General features: G+C 39.8%; 1 long non-coding RNA gene across 2 annotated transcripts; it reads right to left on the bottom strand.

Moving 5' to 3' along the window:
* Positions 1–1,426: 1,426 nt before the first annotated feature.
* LOC106727512 lies at positions 1,427–17,852 on the bottom strand. Of its 2 annotated transcripts, none has more exons than XR_001363736.1 (5): positions 17,791–17,852; positions 5,538–5,628; positions 4,600–4,859; positions 2,522–2,832; positions 1,427–1,773 (listed from the first exon to the last, which is right to left on the bottom strand). It is a non-coding gene; the product is annotated as an uncharacterized LOC106727512 (long non-coding RNA). The 2 variants fall into 2 exon arrangements; XR_001363735.1 differs by lacking the exon at positions 17,791–17,852 and adding an exon at positions 8,903–9,067.
* Positions 17,853–21,348: the final 3,496 nt, after the last annotated feature.

Raw genomic sequence — 21,348 nt, 5'->3', positions numbered from 1 at the left:
CTAGAACTTGGCAAAGGGACACAAGGGAAAATTTTAGGGGGATGGAACTGTTTTTCAAAAACCCCATTTTACTCTATGTGAGTTATACCTTACAGAAGACTGGAAAGAATTGCCTAGTCTGTCACCTGTCCCTCCATTAGTGAGCTCTCTGTGTGCAGGGCTTTTGTGTCTCTTGTGCTCTTGATCCCTCCCCTCCCAGCACCTAGCACTCAGCCTGACATGGCATAATTTGCTAAAATAATGTGTTGTGCTCTTTTTTCTCAGATGCTGTCATATCACCACCAATAGATTCTTTAAATAATCCAGTAGTCTCCAAACATGGCATTTTCTCCATAGAACCATTCAGAATTAAGGTGTGTTTTTTTTCTATTTCTATCTCTTTTAGGCTTAAAATTGATAGCAATGTTCTCAAACATTGAATTGATAGCGATGTTCTCAAAATGAGACAAATATACTAGTATTAATCCATGCTTTCTAAATATACTAAGCTTAACAAATTCCTGGAGTGCTTGTTTAAAAATAAATAAATACAAGTTCAGTGAACCTTATCCAGCCCCAACAAATCTGAATTTCCAGGGAAGGGCCTGGGAATCTTGGATGATTCTTATGATAAAGCATGGAAAGCAGAAAGTCAGAAAAGCTGGCGTTGGGAAACCTCAGCACCAGCCTTTGGGTATGATCATGTTTTGACTCCATGTTTCCGATGAGATCCTTCACCAGAGTCATTCATTCATTCACTCACTGGTTTCATTTGAGAAATATTTATTGAATACCTACTCTGCACTAAGGCTACCACAATGAAAGCAAGACCAACAGCCCTGGCCAGTGTGACTCAGTTGGTTGGGCGTCATCCAATGCACTGAAAGGTTGCAAAGGTTGCTGGTTCAATTCCAGGTCAGGGCTCAGGGCACTTGCCTGGGTTGCCAGCTCCATCTCCAATAGGTGTTCTGCTCTAACATGGATGTTTCTCTCTCTCCCTCTCCCTTCCTCTCTTTCTAAAAATCAATAAAAATACTTTAATTAAAAGAATACTTTAATTAAAAAAAAGACAAAGTAAGTTCAACCACTGATGGGTGATATGAGGGAAATAGAACAGTGCCTGGGGCAGATACTGCTCAAACAGAACAGTCAGGAAGAACATGGTCTTTGTTGATTTATGGCTCTAACCTCTGGCAGGTTTCTCAAGGGAAGCATAGCTGGAAAGCCACAAACTTATGTTCCTGTCCCAGCACTGCCATAAACAGCCACCACAGACTAGCCTCAGTGTCCTCATCTGTAAAATGAGGAGGTAAATCTAGATGTTGATCTCCAAGGACCCTGCCAGACCTCACAGCCTGTGTTTCTGGAGTTTATTGTTATAGTCAAACAAAACTAATCTGATACATATTTAATGATATACATAATTGTTATTGTGCTGCATGATAATTAGCAATCAATGGTAAGCAGTTTTACATAAATGACTATAATTAGTACTTCTTATACACAGACAACCCAACCACATTTCGGGTTTCTCTCTCTTCTTGCTTTATTATTCTGTGATTAGCATCAGGGTCATTTTTTCTTCTACACTATGTATCAGTCCATGATAATCCATAGCCTTCGCTCCCACAAACCCACATAGGGATGTTGACAATTTTAAAATTTCAGGGTACAGTATGTTATCTCCTCAGGTAACAAACCAATCTTGAAAGCTCTGTCTTACTACATTTCTTACCACCAAATGGCCTTTCAGATAATGCCTTCTCTTGGCTCATTCATCAACTGTCTTGAGTGCTGAAAGGACCAGAAAAAAAAACAGAAAACATTTAGACCGTTGAAATTCTCTGGAAGAGATGGGAAAGCCCACAAGGAAGACAGTACAAGAAGATGGACCCCATATCCTTCGCTTCTGAGACTCTGGAGCAGAGGGACAGTGTATGACTTTGCTAGGGCTGCCACAGCAAACTTCCCAACTGGGTGGCTTAACAACAGAAATTTATCTTCTTATAGTTCTGGAGGCTCTGAGTTCAAGATCAAGGGGTCATTAGGGTTGGTTTCTTCAGAGGCCTCTCTCCTTGGCTTACATATGGCCACCTTCTCTCTGAGTCCTCACATGGTCTTTCCTCTGTGTGTGATGTTTCTGGGATCTCTCTTTCTGTGTCCAAATTTCCTCTTCTTTTAAGGACACCAGTCAGTTGATTTAGGGCCTATTCCAGACTCAGTTTAACTGAATCAACTATTTAAAGACTTTATCTGCAATACTCTTACATTCTAAGGTATTTTGGGTTAGAACATCAGCATATGAAGTTTGATGGGAGCAAAACTTAGCCATAAAAGAGGGGTAACTGTGAGAAAGAGCTAACACTCCAAATACACAACAACCAGGAAGGCAGTCTTCCCTCCAAATTTAACCCAGAAGTTTCTTTCTGAGACTCTTCAACCACAAGGGTCATTCCCTCAGCTAATGACTAGCACCTAATGTCCCTAGAACAAAATCTCCCTTTTCACAGGCAAAAGTGAAAGTCTTAAAAGATGTAAATACCTGGGAAAGCAGGCCCTCTGGGTGAGAAAGAATTCTTGGCAACTTGTCAAAGTCCTTCCCTGTTTTGGTAAGAAGAGGGCAGGAAGCTGAGGTTGAACTTGGCCTACTTTGCAGTTTGCTGCGCCCTCTCTGTTGATTTTCTGCCCTGGCCAGTTCATCACGAAGCAGATATAGGATCGTGGTCAGCTGAGTGACCTGGGAAGCAGTGGGCCCCAGAGGGCACACCGATTCATGCTTCCTTCTGCACTCTCCACACCTGCACCAAGGCCCCCTGCTTCCCCAGAGGCAAACTGTGGTTCTAATGGTGAGATCTGAAAACAGACATGACAGGATGAGAAAAGCTTGCTAGCAAAGCATTAAAATAAAGCAGCAATGGAAAACAGTTTTCAAAGGACCAAGGGCTACAACCTGTACTCAAACCAAATGGATTTCCCTTATTGTGCCTGGCCCTTTGCACAACATGATAGGCATGAGAGTACTTCACCATGAGTAAAAGTAGAAAAAGATGCAAAGCAAATCCAGGGACAGAATTAGAAAAGTGTGACTATGTAATGCTGGAAAGGATTTGGTGTTTTAATACTATAGGCTTTAATTTGGTGTTTTAATACTATAGGCTTTTTCCCCTCTTTTTGAAATCCCTGGTCTTAAAACAGGACACCTCGGTTTCAATCTTTCTGTTCTATTGTTATCAATGAACTACTCAAGCAGCCTCTCTGGGCTTGGATTCTGCATCCTTGGCTTGAGGAATTAGAAAACACTCTCTCTGAGGAAGCACTTAGATATTCTTTTCTGCAAGTATATGTTGACAAAACAAGAACTGATTCAAATAATTAACAGAGCAAAACTTAGTTACTGGTGTACATTTCTGGTTAAATGTCAGCTAATTTAGAGCTACTAACGTCTCATATTCTGTTTCTGATTAAGCCCATGATTACTCATCTACAAAATGGGGATAAAATCTGTCTCACTGGGTTTTCTGAGGATTAAATTAAACAAAGGATGTAAATGAGACAATGGCTGCTGCTCAGCAGATTCTGAGTAAGTGTTAGTTCTTTTCTTATTCACCTGGGTAACCCCCTTGGTGCCTGGTTTGATTGATGTGCAATAAATATTTGACAGATTGTGAAAGTTGCATGGAGGCACCACTCTAGTAAGAACCTAATGCAAATACAGACCAAAGGGATTAAAGTGTGCCAAATAGGGTAGTGATGGAGGTGTCTACCCTCTCACTCTCTATAGCATAATGTGCAATACCTACATACATATACTTGGAATTCCATGGACTTAAATTTCCAGCTGTCACATGTCAATATATTTTTGGCATGACCTGGTAAGCCACAATGGAACAGGATGACCTGACCTGATGGGCAGGCATAAGAGTCAGATGGGCAGCAGCAGCATAACCATTATTGAGTCCAGTACTTTACAAGTTATTTCATTTTAGCATCACAGCTCTTCAAAATAGTATTGATATTCCCTCTTTTCTGATAAAGGAATTGTTGCTATAGAGGATGAGAATCTTGTGCATGTTCACAGAGCTACTGAATAGTAGATCCTGGTTTTGAATGCAAGATTCCTTTTCTCCAAAGCCTCTGTGTGTTGTACCTCAGTGATGGATAATCCAGGAGTAGGCTGTTTTTAGAACTAGAGACTTGCATTAAGGATATTGGCCAGGTGGTACTGGATAATGCAGGCACTAATCTAGGTCAAAACAAAACTCCACAGTTAGAAAAAGTCCAGGCAAAAACAAGGAGGGTCCCTGACAAATTACTAAAGTTTGATCTCAAACCCCAAGAGCAAGGTAGAGTGCCAGAGTTCAGAACAGGGCATAGGAGGAATCTAGGGACAAGGTAGGAACTTCATAGTAATAATTAAGATAAAGGGTTTGAGGCAAATAAACAGCCATAATGACTCAATGCTCCAACATATTGGTCAGAAGCTCCTCATATTCTGACAATTATATCTCCTGGAATCTAACATGGAGCTGACATCTAAAAAAGGATGAGAGTGGTAGAAGGAGGCAAACGGGTCCCTAGTGGGAAGAGAGAAATGTTCCAGAGGAATCCATTTCTGGTTACCTGCAAGTTTTGGTGATTAGATCAGACACGTCTCCAAAAGGACTTGAGAGATGACCTTTGGTGCCATACATTGTCATCAGTTTTATCCACAAGAGTCAGAAATTTTGTGCATGTGGCAGACAATCCCAAGAAATAAGGGTTGTGTCTCATTCTTTGTATTAAAGAGGTCTTCCTAAAGAGTCTCACAGAGCCCTCTGCTTCCTGGCATAACACAGTTTAAACTGAGCCTTCTTAATGCCCATCTCAGCACAGTGTCCTTCCTACAAAAAATAAAAACTGACATTCAAATAAAAATTAAAAAGTAATGTAAATATTTACCAAAACCTCTCAAAGGCACCAAAGAAACATATAACATTTTATGATGCAGAACGATCCTAAAGGTCTTCTTCACCTAACTTTCTCCCCAAAGTTTCATTCATAACTATTGCTTCTTGCCCCCCTCCAAAATATTTCTTCTCCTTCCCTCCCCAACTGTTTAAATATTCCCGCCCATGGCACAAGTCAGAAGAAGAAAAGCTATTAATAGTAAGCACTGTTTAATATTTTGTCCCCATTACAGATTTTCTGGGTAAATTGTAAACAGAGAGCAAACCAGAATTGGCTATTGTTTGTTGGCTGGCTTTGGTCCTCATACCATTCCTCTTTCAAAGTGTCTCCTTCCCATGGCCATCAATTAGATACACTCATTCAATCAACTGTACATCTAGTAAGCTCTTGGTCTTGCACTGTGCATAGTAAAGTGAGAGATGTTTAAGACACAAGCCCTGCTCTTGAAGAACTTAGAATTGAATAGAGAAGATAGGGCATATGCCCAAATTACTACAATAAAATGTTTTGTGACTAGACGTATAGATGTTTTGTGACTAGGTGTATAGATGTGGATTAAGATTCAAGATATTCTGGAGGATTAACCAACACAAATCGCACAGTATACTTACTGCTTATCCCTACCTCCATCCCCAAGACACAGGCAATCCTGTTGTTCCTTTTCTATTTGTATGTTCCAACTTATTCCTCTGGTGAAATCACCTTGAAGGAAAATGAAATCAGATCAAAATGGATACAAGTTCAGACTTGGAGGAAAATAATGTACTAAAAGAGAAATCTAAGAGTGTTTGTAGAAAGGAAGAAACATTTGAGTTATAGCCTTATGAAAATAATTAAGAACCCTCAAGAATTTTGTTATGAGTGAATCTCACTGATCTAGTCTCTGCAGTGACTATCACCAAGATAACTTCTATAAACCAATCTGATTATGTTTCATTTTAAATGTCTCATCACTTTTGAGATTTCCCTTGTTTTCTGTTATGAGTCATAAGTTCATTTTTTAGGAAACTCCCACCTATCTCTCCAACCACATATCGTACCACTCCTCATTGCCTGCATATTCTCTGCTTTAATCCCACATCCCGAGTTTATCCCATTTATGTCCTTATCACACTGCAATTGACTTTTCCCAAGTTATTCACCTATCAGACAATAAGTCCCATGCAGAACTGGCCTAGGTCTACCATGTTAACCCTTGTATCCCTCATAGCCTATCTCAGTGCTGGGAAAATGGTAAATATTTCATGAGCATTACTTGAATGAATTACAAACATAAGAGCATCATTCCCTGTCTTGAGTTGAGTTCCCTGGAAACATACTCTCAGATGGAGATTTCCATGCAGAAGGTTCATTGGGCAGTAACTAAAATAAAATTCTACAGAGGGAGAAGTTGAGCTGTAATGTAGATCCCATAAGGAGCTCTAAAGCTGATATAACCCTTCAGAGTTTTCTTACTAGTGACACAAGAGCCAGGTCTTTGTACCCCTACATCTACTAGTCATGAATGCTAGTTACCTCCAAGAAGGAGGTGTCACTGTAGGGGATACAGCTCCCTTTGAACAAGAACAATTCCTGAAAAAGGACTCAGCTGTGAGTCCTTAGCATCTAAACCTCCCAGCAGATGAAAGAAGGAGTTCCTTGGGTTAGGAGGGGAATTTGAGCAATGTACTACAGTGTCTACTGCCTTTCCCTTCAACCTACAGTATAAGCCTGCATGCCTTAATTTGCTAAACTCTAGAAGTTTCCCTCTGCCCTGAAATTCACCCAATAAAAAACCTCCACTGTTCTACTATAGGTGCAGTTAGTACAAATACTGCCACCCTTACATTGACTTATTCATTCAGAGAGTATTCATAGAGCACCTATTACGTGCCAGGCATTATTCTAAGTTTGGAGAATTCAGCAGTGCGTGAAATAGCCTAAAAGGTCCGCTTTCATTCTAGAAAAGAGACAAACAATTAGAAAAGTAAAAAATGGAGCAGAGGATAATAAGTGCTATGAAAAGAGTAAAGCAGAGATGAAAAATAGGGAGTGCTAGGATTTGGGGGAGGTGGGTATTGTGATAATAAAGAGGGTAGTCAGAACAGGCCTCACTAAGAAGGTGACATTTGAGCAGAACCGTTTAGATGTTGGGGGAAAGAGCTTTCCAAGCTGAAAATAAAATAAGTTCAAAGGCCCTGGGGTAGAAGCAAGCCTAGATATTAGGTAATAACCAGAAAGCCAATGTGCCTGGAAAGGAGAGGGAGAGCCTGGTGGGAAATAAGGTCAGAAAGAAATGGGGTGGGGAACAGATTATGGGTCATTATAATTACTTTGCCCTGTACTCTCCCCAAGCTGTGAAGCCATGGTAAATTTGAGTAGAGGAGTAATAAAATCTGACATACATTCTAAAGGATCACTCTGATTGCTGTTGGAAATAGGTTATGGGGAAAGTGCAGGCACAGGAGGACAGTTAAGAGACTCTTAACATAAACAAGGCACCAAATGATGGGGACCTGGGCCAAGGCAATAATAGCAATAAAGGTGTGGAGAAGCATTAGATTCTGGAAATATTTTTATGTAGAGCTGACAGGACTTGCTGGTAGGTGGGGTGCATGTTATGAGAGGAAGAGAGGAGCCAAGGATTTCAGTATGAGCAACAAAAAGGATAGGGTTTTCATTTACCGAGATGAAAAGAATCTTGAGGTGGGAGAAGATGATTGGGAGTTCAGTTTTGGCCATGTTAAATTTAGAGATGCTGATTGGACATCCAAATGGAGGTTTGATTCCTGGTCAGGGCACGTGCCCAGGTTACAGGCTCAATCTCCAATAGGGAGTGTGCAGGAAGCAGCCAATCGATGTTTTTCTGTCATTGATGTTTTCCTCTCTCTCCATCTCCCTCCCTCTCTCTCCAAAAAAAAAATTATATATATATATATATTACATTGGACAGAAATGCGTCCTTCACCATACCCAGCATGACCTAACAAACTTGGGCTTGAGAATGAGAAACATATGGTCTCTGATACTCACTACGATAATTGAATTACTGGTTCTAATTCTTCACTTCCCTTTATTAGGACCATATATCCAAAGCCTCATCATAGCCTTATGATGAGAGGTGTGTTCCTGTCTATTCTCTTGGGCTCGACCATGTGATTTGCTGTGATTTTCTTTTTCCAATGAGTTTTAGTGGTTGTGATGTAAGTGGAAGCTTGAAATGTGTTTGTGTGGCTGGGTTTGCTAGGTTATACTTCTGCCATTATCATGGAACGAAATGCTTTGGGTAGCATGCACTTTCAGTCTGGGATTCAGAATGAAGTATGTGGGACAAAGTCACCCCAGCCACCTCACAGACAAGGAAGAGTAGTGTCTGTTGTTGCATACCACCATGATTTTATAGCTGCTGGTTATGCAGAAATAGCTGACTGGTACAATACTGACTTATTAGCTGTGTAGCTTGGTAGCCTCAGTTTCTTTATGTCCCCAAAGATGATAGAATAGCCCCCTCTCTCTGAGTTGTAATGAAGAGTAAATAAAATAATGTATGCAAAAATCCTGACATTGTGCCTAGAACAATATAGATACGTGCATATTAAAAAGTAATCAATATCAGATTCCTCCCCTCCAGAGATGAGGGTCAACAATGGCTTTCCATACTAGCATAGATTCCAAGAGTAATAAGATTTTTGTCTATAAAGAGTCACCCTTGCCAAGAGAAGGGCTGTGTAGCCAAGTCTCTTTGGCAATTGCCTTCATCATTTAGAATGTTAACATAAGCTATAGCACTGTACTTTCTTAGGTTCCCTGATAAACAACTACAGCCAGAAAAACCAGCAAGTCTAGTTCCACGGTTTTTTCATGGGACCCACTCTCTTTAGAAATATAAGCCTAATTCAGCAGTGCATTAGGATCCCCCATGTCCCTGGAGAAATAACTGGCTTTTTTTATGACGAGCAGGATACATGCACGCATGGACACACTGCACCATACATACCCCTTTATAAGCCCAGTCTTTTGTTCATCAAAAATGATAGAAAGTAGTGGCAAAAAGCCACTCTCAGCAAAATAATTCATTACAAACAAAATCATCCAAATGCCAGTTCCTCTGCCCAGAATGCCCTTCAGTGGGATAGACCCTGAAGACTCACCTGCAGCAGTCAGTGGCGGCAACACAACATTAACTCCGACAATGCTTATTGCCTCGCCAGGCTGTCACTAGCTTTGGCTAATCCTTCTTATACCTTTATTTTCTGAAGCTGACCTTTAATCCTTGCAATCAGAATATCAACAGTGTAACAATGCAAGTAGCTTTATTGAGGTTGTGGTGGTGAGCTGGGTAACACCTTCCTGAAATACCCACACCTTTCAGATAAAGCTAGAAGGGAAGGTCTGACCAAGGCCTTTGTGTACGTCTGAGGCAGCTAGTCCATGGAAAAAATTATTCAACTATGGGGGGAGGGGGGACTTGTTGCTGGTATGAATTCCAGGTACAAAATCAGGATGAATATAATTTCTTTATTTTCTTAAGTCCACACAACATGGCAAGAAATTTAGTCCAGTTATTACTGACATTTACCCAGGATTGGACTAAGGTCTTCAGATCTTAGAAAGGCCAAGGTATCGGGAGAGCCCTTCCTGGTGTGGTCCATGTTAGGCACCATCCGAATGCCCACGGGCCCCGTCTGCATTCACTCGAAGCCTTTGGTTTCAGCTGCCACACACAGATGATGTCTCAGAGCCTTTGTCAGGGGCTGACCCCCATGTGCCTGGGACCAGCCTTCCAAAGCACATTATATGGCCGCCCTCTCAGAGGGCTGGCTTGTAGCCTGCTCTGAGGTTAGTCACAAGGAGGGCATGAGTCCTGGGCTTCTCCCAGGTCACTCCAACTGTTGCTTCTGACTCAGTCTAACCTCTGACCTCTCTTTTTAGTATCTCAGCAAAGTTTGCCCTCCTTCCTTCCAATTATCCTCAAAGACTGCTTCTCTCCTCTAGCTGTCCATCTCTTCAAATGTTTTGACTTTGAAAAGAAACAACAGTAAAGGAAAAGTCCTGCAGGTATTTTCCACTCTCGGTAGGAAGTCCTGTGTGCAGGTCTGGGTAGAGAGTGGGGGAAGAAGAAGAGCACAAAGCAGCATCTCAGAATACTACGCTGCCCTTGGAGGGTTACTTTATTATTCTAGAACACACTATTTTATTTTAAATCAAGCAATCCTTTAACTATTTTTTCTTAAACAAAGAATAGGTGGTTGAGTTGTGGACATAAGGGAGTGGAAAAGAAAAACTGGATACAGAACCTGCCTCCTAAATCAAACTTTAGGAATTGCCTTAGCCTAGGTTTTTCAGAAAGCAGAGTGTGAGGGGGCGAAGACTTGGGCAGATACCTTACAAGGAAGCACACTCCCAGGAAGCTAGAGTGAGGGACAGGGGAAGTAGAGCAGGGAAGGGGGAGAGCCAGTTGAGCTGGCCACCTATTTTTGTTTTTGTTTTGTTATTTTTATTATTATTCACTATTGAATCCCAGTTCCTAGAATTGGAGCTCCAATAAAGCAGGTACTCTAGAAATACCTTATTTTTATTTTTATTTTTTTCAGAGAGGGAAAGAGAGGGAGAGAGCGATAGAAACATCAGTGATGGGAGAGAATCATTGATCGGCTGCCTCCTGAACACTCCGTACTGGGGATCAAGCCCACAACCCAGGCATATGCCCTGATAGGGAATCAAAGAGTGGCCTGGTTGATAGGTCAATGCTCAACCACTGAGCTACACGGCTGGGTGCAAAAATAATTTTAATAGACATTTTCCACTATGAACTCACCCCCAATATTCTAAAATTTGAAATGGAATATAATACAAACTTTAAAAATTATATCCAGTGTATTTTATGCTTACCAATCATTCCCTTGGTCTTTTCCACAAACATCAATATGTACTTCAAACAATATATTTGAAGATCCTTAAAATTGTTGCCCTTATTCTAGAATGAGAAACCCAAGGCCCAGAGAGAAGATGAATCTAATAGCTAAAGTCACTCTATTAATTAATGACTGTGGATAGTCTATAATTGAAGGGTTCAACTATTGGTCCAGGGATTTTTCTTACCTAAAATGCCTCACAGTGGAAATATTAAAAATAAATTAAACATATTTTACCTATTTTCCTCTTTGTCATAAAAGGCCCACTCTATTTTGTAGAGCAATTCATATCTGCTTCTAAGTTTGTTTATGCCCATTATTTTATTGGTAAGTCAAACAGAGAACCATCCAGTTAACCAGGCTCCTTAGGTAACAACTTACTGATCATAAATGTCTACTCAAGCATAGAATGTGGGACCTCAGCTCCACTGCCAGCCCAACAGATTACTAAAACCAGGGTATTTATGAGTGATATTATGTCAAACATTGTTTTCTCCATCTCATTGTACATTTGGATATATTAATATTTTATATTAAAAATAGAATATACTCTTCTGAATCTTTATTCACCCACTTATTCCAACAAATATTAAGGATTAAGACCTTACTTAGAGTGTCAGGTTCTGTTCTAATCAAAATATCATAAACATGTCTCCAAGTTACAAAATGTGGTTCTGCAACATTGTTTCAAAAACTTGCATGAGATGATAGTGCATGATATCCCATTACATAGTTTTACCTAGATGTATTGAACCAGTGCCCTAATATTGAAGAGTAATGATCCTGATGTCTGCTTCTCCATGTTGATGACATGCTGTAGGGATTTAACTCTTGTTTATATCAATTATCCTGTGATAACATTGGTTTGGTTCTACTTACTTCACCTAAAGTCACAGAACCTATTGACAACATTAAGTGAGGACTTACATATATGTATATATGGAAGCTTATGGGGAATTGTGGCAAATACTCTGAATGAGATCACCCAATAGTCCTTCCCTTCTCCCTTAGCTCTGTAGAGTAAAATCCTGTGGTACCATGATGCACCCACAATCACAACTAATACTTGGCTCTCATATTTTCCCCAGCTCCCCACTGAAGGTTGATGTTCTTTACTTCTTCCAGGGAAGAGATGTGGCTAGGGAGTGACTGAGATTTCCTCAGTTCAGTGGATGGTGTGCTAAATACTGTTATTTTTCACTGTTGTTTCATAACAGTGCAGATAGACTCAAAAATATTGCTTTTCTTAACCTCAAAGCAATACAATCCTGCATTTTATGCAATTACATTTTGGACCTCACTAATCAAATTAGAGCTAAGTTTTACCTCAGTCACTTCTTCAGCCTCCCTAGGTTTGGTCATGTGACATAGTTCTAACCAATCAGACCTAAACATCAATCTGTTGGGAAGGTTTAAGAAAAAGCATCTTTTCTTTTTAAAAGAGGCATATGCCCTGACCGGTTTGGCTCAGTGATTATAGCGTCAGCCAAAGGACCAAAGCATCATGGGTTTGATTCCCAAACCTCGGTTGCAGGTTCTTTCCCCGGCCCCATTGGGGACACAAGTGGGGGGGTGCAACCAATTGAAGTGTCTCTCTCATATCAGTGTTTCTCTCTCTCTACCTCTCTCTCTCTTCCCCACTCCTCTCCCTTCCACTCTCTCTAAAAATCAATGAAAAAAAATATCCTCACTCCTTAGGTGAGGATTTAAAAAATACCTTCCACTCTCTAAAAATCAATGAAAAAAATATCCTCAACTCCTTAGGTGAGGATTTAAAAAATACATCCATACATCCATCCATACATACATACATACATAAAATAAAACAGAGGCATATGCAGCTGCTGCCATCCACCCTCTCCCCCACCCCCACATCCCTTCTATTGCAGACTTGGAAGAGGATTTGCTGCTGTAGCTGGGGTGGCCAACTCACCAGCAAAGGCAGAAAGATAAGAAAACTGCAGAGGCAGCAGGCCTGACATAACCGAGCTGCTGCGCTGAAGCCAGCAGCTGCCTACCCCAGAATTCAAATTATGCAAGAAGAATAAACATTTATATATTTAAGTCACTCTTAGTCAGAGTTTCTGTTACTTGCAGCCAAAATTATTACTGATTAAAACAGAGATGGACTGGCTTTCCTGCTGAAGTGGGTGTAAAGGTATGAGGATTGCATTTTGGAATTCTACTTTGTAGAATTGTGGAAGAAAAAACATATAAATATTCAGATCCCTAGTATAAAGTCAAACATCTCAACTACTTACAGATGAGTAACCCAAGGTTCAGGGACAGAAAGTGATTTGCCTATGGTTCCATATGTGATGGGGACTAGCCTTGGGTAAAGGGTTAATACATTCACACATTTTTTATGTTGAAAATGAGGCTGAGAATGGTAAATACAGACTTCTCCCAATTCCCAGCTCTATAACTTTGATTGTCTTATTCTCAACTTAGCTTTCAATTCACTAGACTTTTTTATCTCAATTTGCCTCCCACTTAGCCAAAAGCATCTCCCACAACCAAAAGTTATATATCAGTTTCATTACTTTTTCCTGTCATAAAGCAATACCGACATTCCTCCACAAGAACCCTGTGAAACAGCTGTTTCAATTAAGTGCTTCTCAGGTATTTGAAGAAAATTCTAATGGTGGTAATGGTTATATGCTGTATATGAGATCTGATTCCTTGCTCTATCCTTTTCTTTTCTATTACAAAAACCATTCACCCCACAAGCAAGCTCACACTATTCTTAACAGTGTATTCTTGGAAACAAATCTGCCGAGAAAGATGGCCAAGAAATGGCACTTGATATAATAAAAAATGTATATCTAACCACTAAAGATAGTCCTATAGCTGGAGTGTTTGGCTTTGGTAGTGGGATGGGGGGGAACGTGTTTATCTCTATCTCTCTCTCTCTCTCTTTCCATAGACTACAGCGGTACATTTTTCTAATTATGTTCCCATTGAGTGGCCTCAACAAAGCTGCATCCTGTTGTAGCTCAGTCCCCAAAGTGCTGGAGAAAACTTTATGCTACTAAATTGCCACAGCAAAAGTGATGGAAATCATTAATAGCTCTGATAATGCAGTCATTAAGGTTTGTATTTCGGCTTAGGGAGATTGTTTCTAATGAAACAATGGTTTACTAAACTGCAACCGTTAACCATATCACACAGGACGAATCTCTACCTGTGGACACTGTCTGGTACAGTCATTGGGAGTAGTGTTGGCAGTGAGGCATGCCTCAAGTATTTGGAAGTGATGACCTTGTATCACAAATCGAGTACTAAGTCAACACGAAAGGATTAGAGCCAATATATGAAAGGGGGGGTCCCATGCCAGTAAACTATTAGGGGAACAAAGATATTATAAATCCTTAGAAGTGATGTCAATCAGGAGAGGAGATGTTCATCAGAAGAAGAGATGGTCTGAAACGGAAGCATAGGCCAAAAGAGTAGCAATGGCATGTGTTGAATCACCTAGCCAGATTTGACCAGGGGAGAGGAGTCTTACCCAGCAGACCTGCAGCATCACAATTTTTTAAATTTATTGGATGACATTGCTTAATAATATCATATAAGTTTCAAATATACATCAATTCTATAATACATCACCAGTATGTTTTATTGTGTGCTCACCACCAAAGTCTAGTCTCCTTTTGTCACCATATATGGCAAATGCCATTTTTGCATTTCGATTTGAAGTTACCAAATCAGAATAATTCTGTGAAAGAACAAAAAAATAGCTTCTTTAGATTCACTTGCTGAAGCCAGCTATTCCACCATTAATTTTCAAAAACAGAGGATTTATCAACTTTTGAAAGTGGATCATTTCTTGCTCCATGTACTGAAGAATGGGCAAGAACAATGGACAAGGCACGATGGTGTAGAGCTTGGACTGTGGTCTGTGAATTCTAATGCCTGAGTTTACATTTTGGCTTCACCTCACTCCCCTCCTCTGCCAAAGCACAGCCTTGAACTATATGAGATCTTAAGTCCCTTCCAGGGCTAACATTCTGTGATGCCCAGAGGAAAGGGAGGAAAATGCTGCCTAGAGTGAGCACTGGCTTTGGCCCTTTCTGCAACTTAATTCCTCACACCCCCAGGAAGTTTGCAAATGAGTCCTGAGGTGATTGAGCATGTGCATGGATCAGACCTCCCTAATTAATACCCCAGCCATTCCTTCATGCCAAAGTAAGCTTTGCACTGACGTTGCAACACGTGTGGGTAGGGAAGGAAATGACTAATTTGTATCATTTGAAGAGGAAACTCTTGTCACTTGATGTTGTCCTTAAACTGAGAGGGTCTCACCTCCCGCTGAAGATGTCTGCAGGGTTGTCATTCTCCCATCCAAGTACTAACCAGGCCCGACCCTGCTTAGCTTCCGAGATCAGACGAGATCGGGCGCGTTCAGGGTGGTATGGCCGTAGACAGGGTTGTCATTCTCAATGTTGTTATTTATGCTGGTCGCCCACCACATATTTGGAGACTTCCACTGGTTGCAGGATCACTATGCAGCACAGATCTATTGAAGCTAATGGCAGCTGGGTAAGAACCTGAAGCAATTGCAGAGGTGCTGTGAAAGGGAAAGAAAATTGAGATGGATGGTGAATGTGGGAGGTTTGGATGGACCAAGAATCCTCAACAGGTATCTCGAGCAGAGATGCCTCACTGACAGAACCTATGGAGGTAAGTACCTACGCCCACAGTGGCACCTGCAGGGTTCACTTGCAAAGGTAATAGCAACATTTTCTGTCCAATCTTGTTAGGAGAAACATTCCAACCCCAAACAGTAGAAATCACATCTCAGAAGCTTCGTCAGCAGAGAAATACCTACCATATATTAACATGTCTTGCTCTACATGGCAAATGAAAAATTAACCCAAGCCCAGCAAACAGCTAATCTTTAAGCAGAGCCTACATTATGAATTCATTTTTTTTCTTGGCACTTAGGAAATAAGGAAAGTATTGAAAAGGAGGCCTTGCCTGAGACATGCATGACACTGAGGTGTAATGAACTTGACTGAGACAAAGGCCGCCCTGAATTTGCAGAACATCACAGGTATAGATATACAAACATATGTGCATATACATAACAAGGACAACAAGTGCTTAAAGAAAAAGCTGTTTTCCCAGCATGGAAAAAAATAATTTCTCAGCATGAAAAGCAAACAAAGAGCTCCTTGCAGAAATAAAACTGCTATGCTTATTCTTGTAAGTATCAGATAATCAGTACAACCACCTACCATATTTTAAGGCAGAGATGATTATGATGATTGGAGTTTAGAGTTTTCTGGGATAATGAAAGCAAGCATTCAGTGGACCATCTGGTCAGTAGATGGCTTCTGGCCCAAGCTGACTGCACCTAAGTTGATGGGAAATCCTTTTATAGATTTTGCTGCTGTTTCACGTTGTAGCGAATAAGGACCCATGATGGCAAGAGCATAATATTTTGGAATGGGACATAATGACAACCTGCAGATTGAAGGGGGGTGGCTTTCATTTTGGAAAAGATGCTTACAACCCACCATATTCAAAGTGGAGGTGGCAGATGGGGAAAAGGGGACTAGGTTCCTCGCCTGCAGGGTTCAATGAATGGACAGGGCTGCTTTGCCAACGAGCTGATAACTCCAGATAACTTGGCAGGCTTCTACCAGAGTCATCGCTAAGAGGGCATGAAAAAAAAAAACAGAGTGCAGATTTTAATATGGAGGGGAAGGGGATTTTATGTCTAATATGAAAAACAATCATAAGTGATTGGGTTGTGGACATCAGTCCTTTGTAATATTTTTACATGCATCACTTTTTAACAAATACACAGACCTCATCAGTGCTTCCTACAAAGGCATGTTTCCTTCTGTCACTCTGAACTTCAGGAAAGAAAAACTCCACTCAGGATACTTTGCTTTGTCTAAAGTACAAACTTTGGCTCTTCTCATCTCATTCATTACATGGTATGAATCATTATGCTGCTTATGTAGATTTGTTTCTAATTCAACCAACGACAGCTCTGAAATCTAGCAGTCTCAGAGGTCTATCAGAAATATTGTTGTATTAACTATATTCTTCTTGCCATGATTAAACCATACAGTATTTTGAGTGACTATCTCTCAGTGTGATCATCAGCTATGAAAAAAGATGTAGGAATGTAAAGGCATTTTCAAGTCTCTTTCTAGGAGGGGTGCATTTCATTCTTCAAAGAGACTCAGTATTTTACAGCTGGAGGCACCACAAATTATCTCATTTAACTTCTTTATTCTACAAATGAAGATGAAATTCAGTTATGAGATATATAAGTAGAAATGTTATTGAGCTATTCTCCTTCCCTCATATAGTGTTCCTTTTAAAATGTCTTTTATCAAAGTAGTACTTGATCATTAAAATAGTATAGAAGATTATCAATAAAAACAATAGGAGCCAAATTCCACCCCTGTCCAAACCAAAGTCTGCTAAATACTTAACTTTAAATAATATGCTAATAACTAGATTCTTTAATTCCTTGATTTTAAAAATTATTAAATGACTTGTTAAAAATATAACTACCCACTTCAACTGCCCTTTTTCTACTTCAAAATTTTATAGTATTGTTACTATTATTAAAACATCTAGTAATATTTTGTAGCATTAAATGATATACTAAGATATCATGTCTTATTTCATCTATGTGTTACAGTTTTTCTTGATTCTCTACATATAAGATGAGGATGTGCCTATCCAAATCTCTGTCCTTCCAAACCCCAATTCCTGTCCTCAGATACTTATGTTTGCACTATATTCTGTAACCATAATTATTTGTAGGTCTTTGATGTTTCTAATGAATTGATTTTTAGAAAACCAGTGACAGACAATGTTGTTGTTTCTTTGCTCCCATGGAGCCAAGTATTTCTAGGATTACATTTCATTTCTGTGTCTGAGGAGACAACCACATACCACACTAAGAAGGATGATTCAAGAATCTAGGTCAATAGAATCTCACCCTGCATCCAAGTCTCAACATCATGTCACATTTTAGTTTGCTTCGTATTTTCACGATGACTTTCTCATTAGGCTTTTGTTTTTCCTGGAGTTAGTAATCATATTTTCTTTTTCAGAGAAGTACATGTGTTCTTTATTGTATTCCTTAGACTTTTCTTTCTAATGCTTAGAAATCATTCCATTTTTCTTCTTGAGGATATTCTTAGTTTGTTGACTTCCTTTATAAAACATATCCATTGCTTTCAAGGCCTACTGAAATGTCTTTCAGCTATGATTTCATTTCATTGGCCTCTGTATCATTCAGTGTCCAGGCCAAAAAACAAAACCAGAAACCACTTCAGATAATTAAAGCAGGGCGGACTGAAATACCTTTTGAAGTAATTCATTACTAAAGCACTGGAAGGACAGAAAGAGCACAAGGAAGAAGGTGGTATTACCTCAAGATAGTAACTGCAGTGGGAGCTCCTGAATCCACACTCCCCTCTGCCACCAAGAAGCCCACAACCTCTAATACCTTGATGCTCCAGGAACATATACTGCATGGGTGCTGTTGGAAGTCGTACCAGTGTGGCTGGCCCACTTGTGTTAAAGTTACTGAAGTCACTGCCAGAATCAGAAGGTCTTCTACCTTCCCCTATATTTTCATTTCATTCAAAATCCTTCCATTGGATGAAACAAACCAGAACCCAGCTGTCAATGAAGACTCAAAAGGTAATTTTCAACAGAGGATCGGTGTAGGGCTCAGAGTCACATACAGTATCTGGGATAGACTTTTGGGTTAGTTCCACCATTTTTTGATGGCTTACATATTTCACTTCTTATAGTTTAAAAATGTTTAATTCCTTAACTAATTCCTCAGAAAATATGCCTGGAACGTATATGTACTGAGTCTTTGCATGTTGGGAAATGTTTGATAGTTTGGTTAAGTATAGAATTCTAGGTTCATAATAATTTTCACTTAAAACTGGAAGACATTGATCTGTTGTCTTCTAGAATCCTATATACCTCTCTTGAGAAATCTGTTACAAGTCTGGTCCTCATTTCAGAGTTTTTAACTGTTTTTTCTCCAGGGGAGGGAGGTATAGCAATCCCTCAAAATCAATTTTTCGTCAAACTATATCCTAAATATATTCAATTATTTCTGTCTCTCAGGAGAGATCTGCCATCACCCTGGAATAGAACAATAAATTTCTCAATTGGATTATGGCAATAGCCTCCTAACTGCTCTGTTTCCACTCTTGGCCCCACCTCCCAAGAATATATTATCCACAGAGCAGCCAGAGTTACCTTTTAGAAATGTAAGTCAGTTAATGTCATCCTTCCAATTCAAAAGATTTTGTGGCTTCCTGTATCAATGAGCTTTAGATATAGGACAAATCAGCCCCAAACTCGGTGGTCTGAAACAACAAATATTTTAATTTCTCTGGCAATTTTGTGGGTCAGTGGGAAGTACTTCTGGCCTGGTTGAGACTGTTTGAACCCTGATGATCAAAGATGGCCTCACTCAGATGTCTGGCAGTTGGCAGATTAATTGGTCTGGAGGGGTGAAGATGACATCTAAGTTGAAGTAGCTCATCCTTGCTCCATGTGGCACTGCATCTTCTAGTAGGCCAGCTTCCCTGCTTCACATGGCAGTCTCAGGATTCCCTAGGCGTCCGAAGAGAGCAAGCCCAATGTACAAGTGCTCTTCAGGTTCCTGCTGGCATCGTACCTACTAATGTCCCATCTCCTGAAGCAAATCACCTGGCCAAAATTTCACTAGTTAAAGAAATACATGGTAACTGGGGTCCGTGTAGATCTAAGAAATCATGTGGCAGTCAAATGCCATAAAACATCATTCTATCAAAGAATGGACACTTCCTTTACTAAAGATTTTTCCAGACAACTCTAATCTTCGTTACTTGGGTAATCCATTACTGCATATCTCCTGTGTGCCAAGGGCTGAAGATATAATTATCACTAAGACATAGTCTCTGGTTTTAGGAGGCCATTGGAGTGAGACAGATACACCCAAGTAATCTGTGGTTAAGATAATTTAAGGAACCTACCTGAATGGAATAAGACACATGTGCCAGCTGAAAGAGCTCACCACCTCACAGTTTATGAGAACTGGCAAGCCCACAAGTAGACAAACTTTGGCACAATTTTTGAATTTTATATATAGAAAAACCTTTAAGTACAGTATAAGGAAAATTAAAACCAGGAGTCATCAAAGGAGAAAAACATCAGGTTGACCTCAATTTTTTCTATATTATATGCAAGAATTCATGGGAGCATGAAAAGGTTGAGACCTAAGAATTTTTTCCCAAATTGTTTCTGTCTTTAAAGAGAAGAAGTCTTCAGATTTACAAGGGCTTTAAGAGAAAAATTCCTTGATTAAACACTCTTCTTGGTGGAGAAATGAAATCATATTAGGAATTCTGGAATGGAGAATTTACGTTATAAAAAAAATGTGAAGGTCATTCCTTCCTAGTTCGCCTATAAAGACAAGAATCCATTTTGATTATGTTTATTTGTTGTCAACCAGGTAGACACTGTGGCCTGCAGCAATGGTGTGGCGGGCCCTGTATTCAGCTGTTCTTTATTTCTGTTTCTGCTCTTTTCCCTGGAAGAAGAAACATTTCATTAGCTATATTCTTCCTTTCATCCTTCAGAGGGCTTATCTTAGCATACTTGATGTATACTTGAAATCAGTGGTGCAGCCCTTCCAAAACGGATAAACTATTTATATGGTTTAGACACTGCTAGGATGACTAATTAACAACTTATTTACTGTTACACTAATGCAGAATTACATTCATTCATTCATGTTTCAATTTATTCAACAGATAGATATTAAGTGCTCCTATTTGCCAGACATTGTGTTACCCACTGAGGGTGAAATGGTGAAAATAACAGAGAATTCCTTGCTTCATAATATTTATGACTGTAAGATAAGAAAAATATCTGAAAGTCCATTTTTATTGCTAATGATTTTAAGCACCTTCAGAGTTTACATTTTTACAAACACATGTTGAATGATCTCAGCAATTAAAGATTTGGGTTGAGAAATATTTTCTGTTACCAAATGTTCTTCATCATATTTCTACCTAAGACTCATGAATGTTTTTATGCAAAAACAAATGTATAGGAAAAAAATGGCAGTGAGAAAAACTGCTATAATAGTGGTTAACTCTGGGAGAGGAAAAATAGGGGTTGTTTTTTTCCTTTGACTTTCTCAATTCACAGAATCATCTATAATCAGCATACATTACCTTTATATTAGTACTAGTGGCCCGGTGCACGAAATTCATGCAAATTAAAAGGGAATTAATTAGAGGAAATATATTTTAATATTGCTATTTGACCTTTCTCTATAATAGAAGTGTCAGAGATGAAAGAAAATTAGTAAAATATCTATGAAAATCTCCCTCCTGTTAGAGTCTGGGGCATGCCGCGGGACCTAGAGTCAAGTCCCCGCCCACCACCGGCAAGCGCTTTGAAAACACAGGAGACCCAGACCCACCCAGCCCCACCCTCATTGGGTGAGACCCAGACCCGGCCAGCCCCACCCATGTCA

The sequence above is a fragment of the Myotis brandtii genome, unplaced genomic scaffold, assembly GCF_000412655.1.
Source record: "Myotis brandtii unplaced genomic scaffold, ASM41265v1 scaffold44, whole genome shotgun sequence".
Lineage (NCBI taxonomy): Eukaryota > Metazoa > Chordata > Mammalia > Chiroptera > Vespertilionidae > Myotis > Myotis brandtii.
Note: the sequence above shows the minus strand (reverse complement) of the source record. Positions and strands in the feature narration are given on the sequence as shown.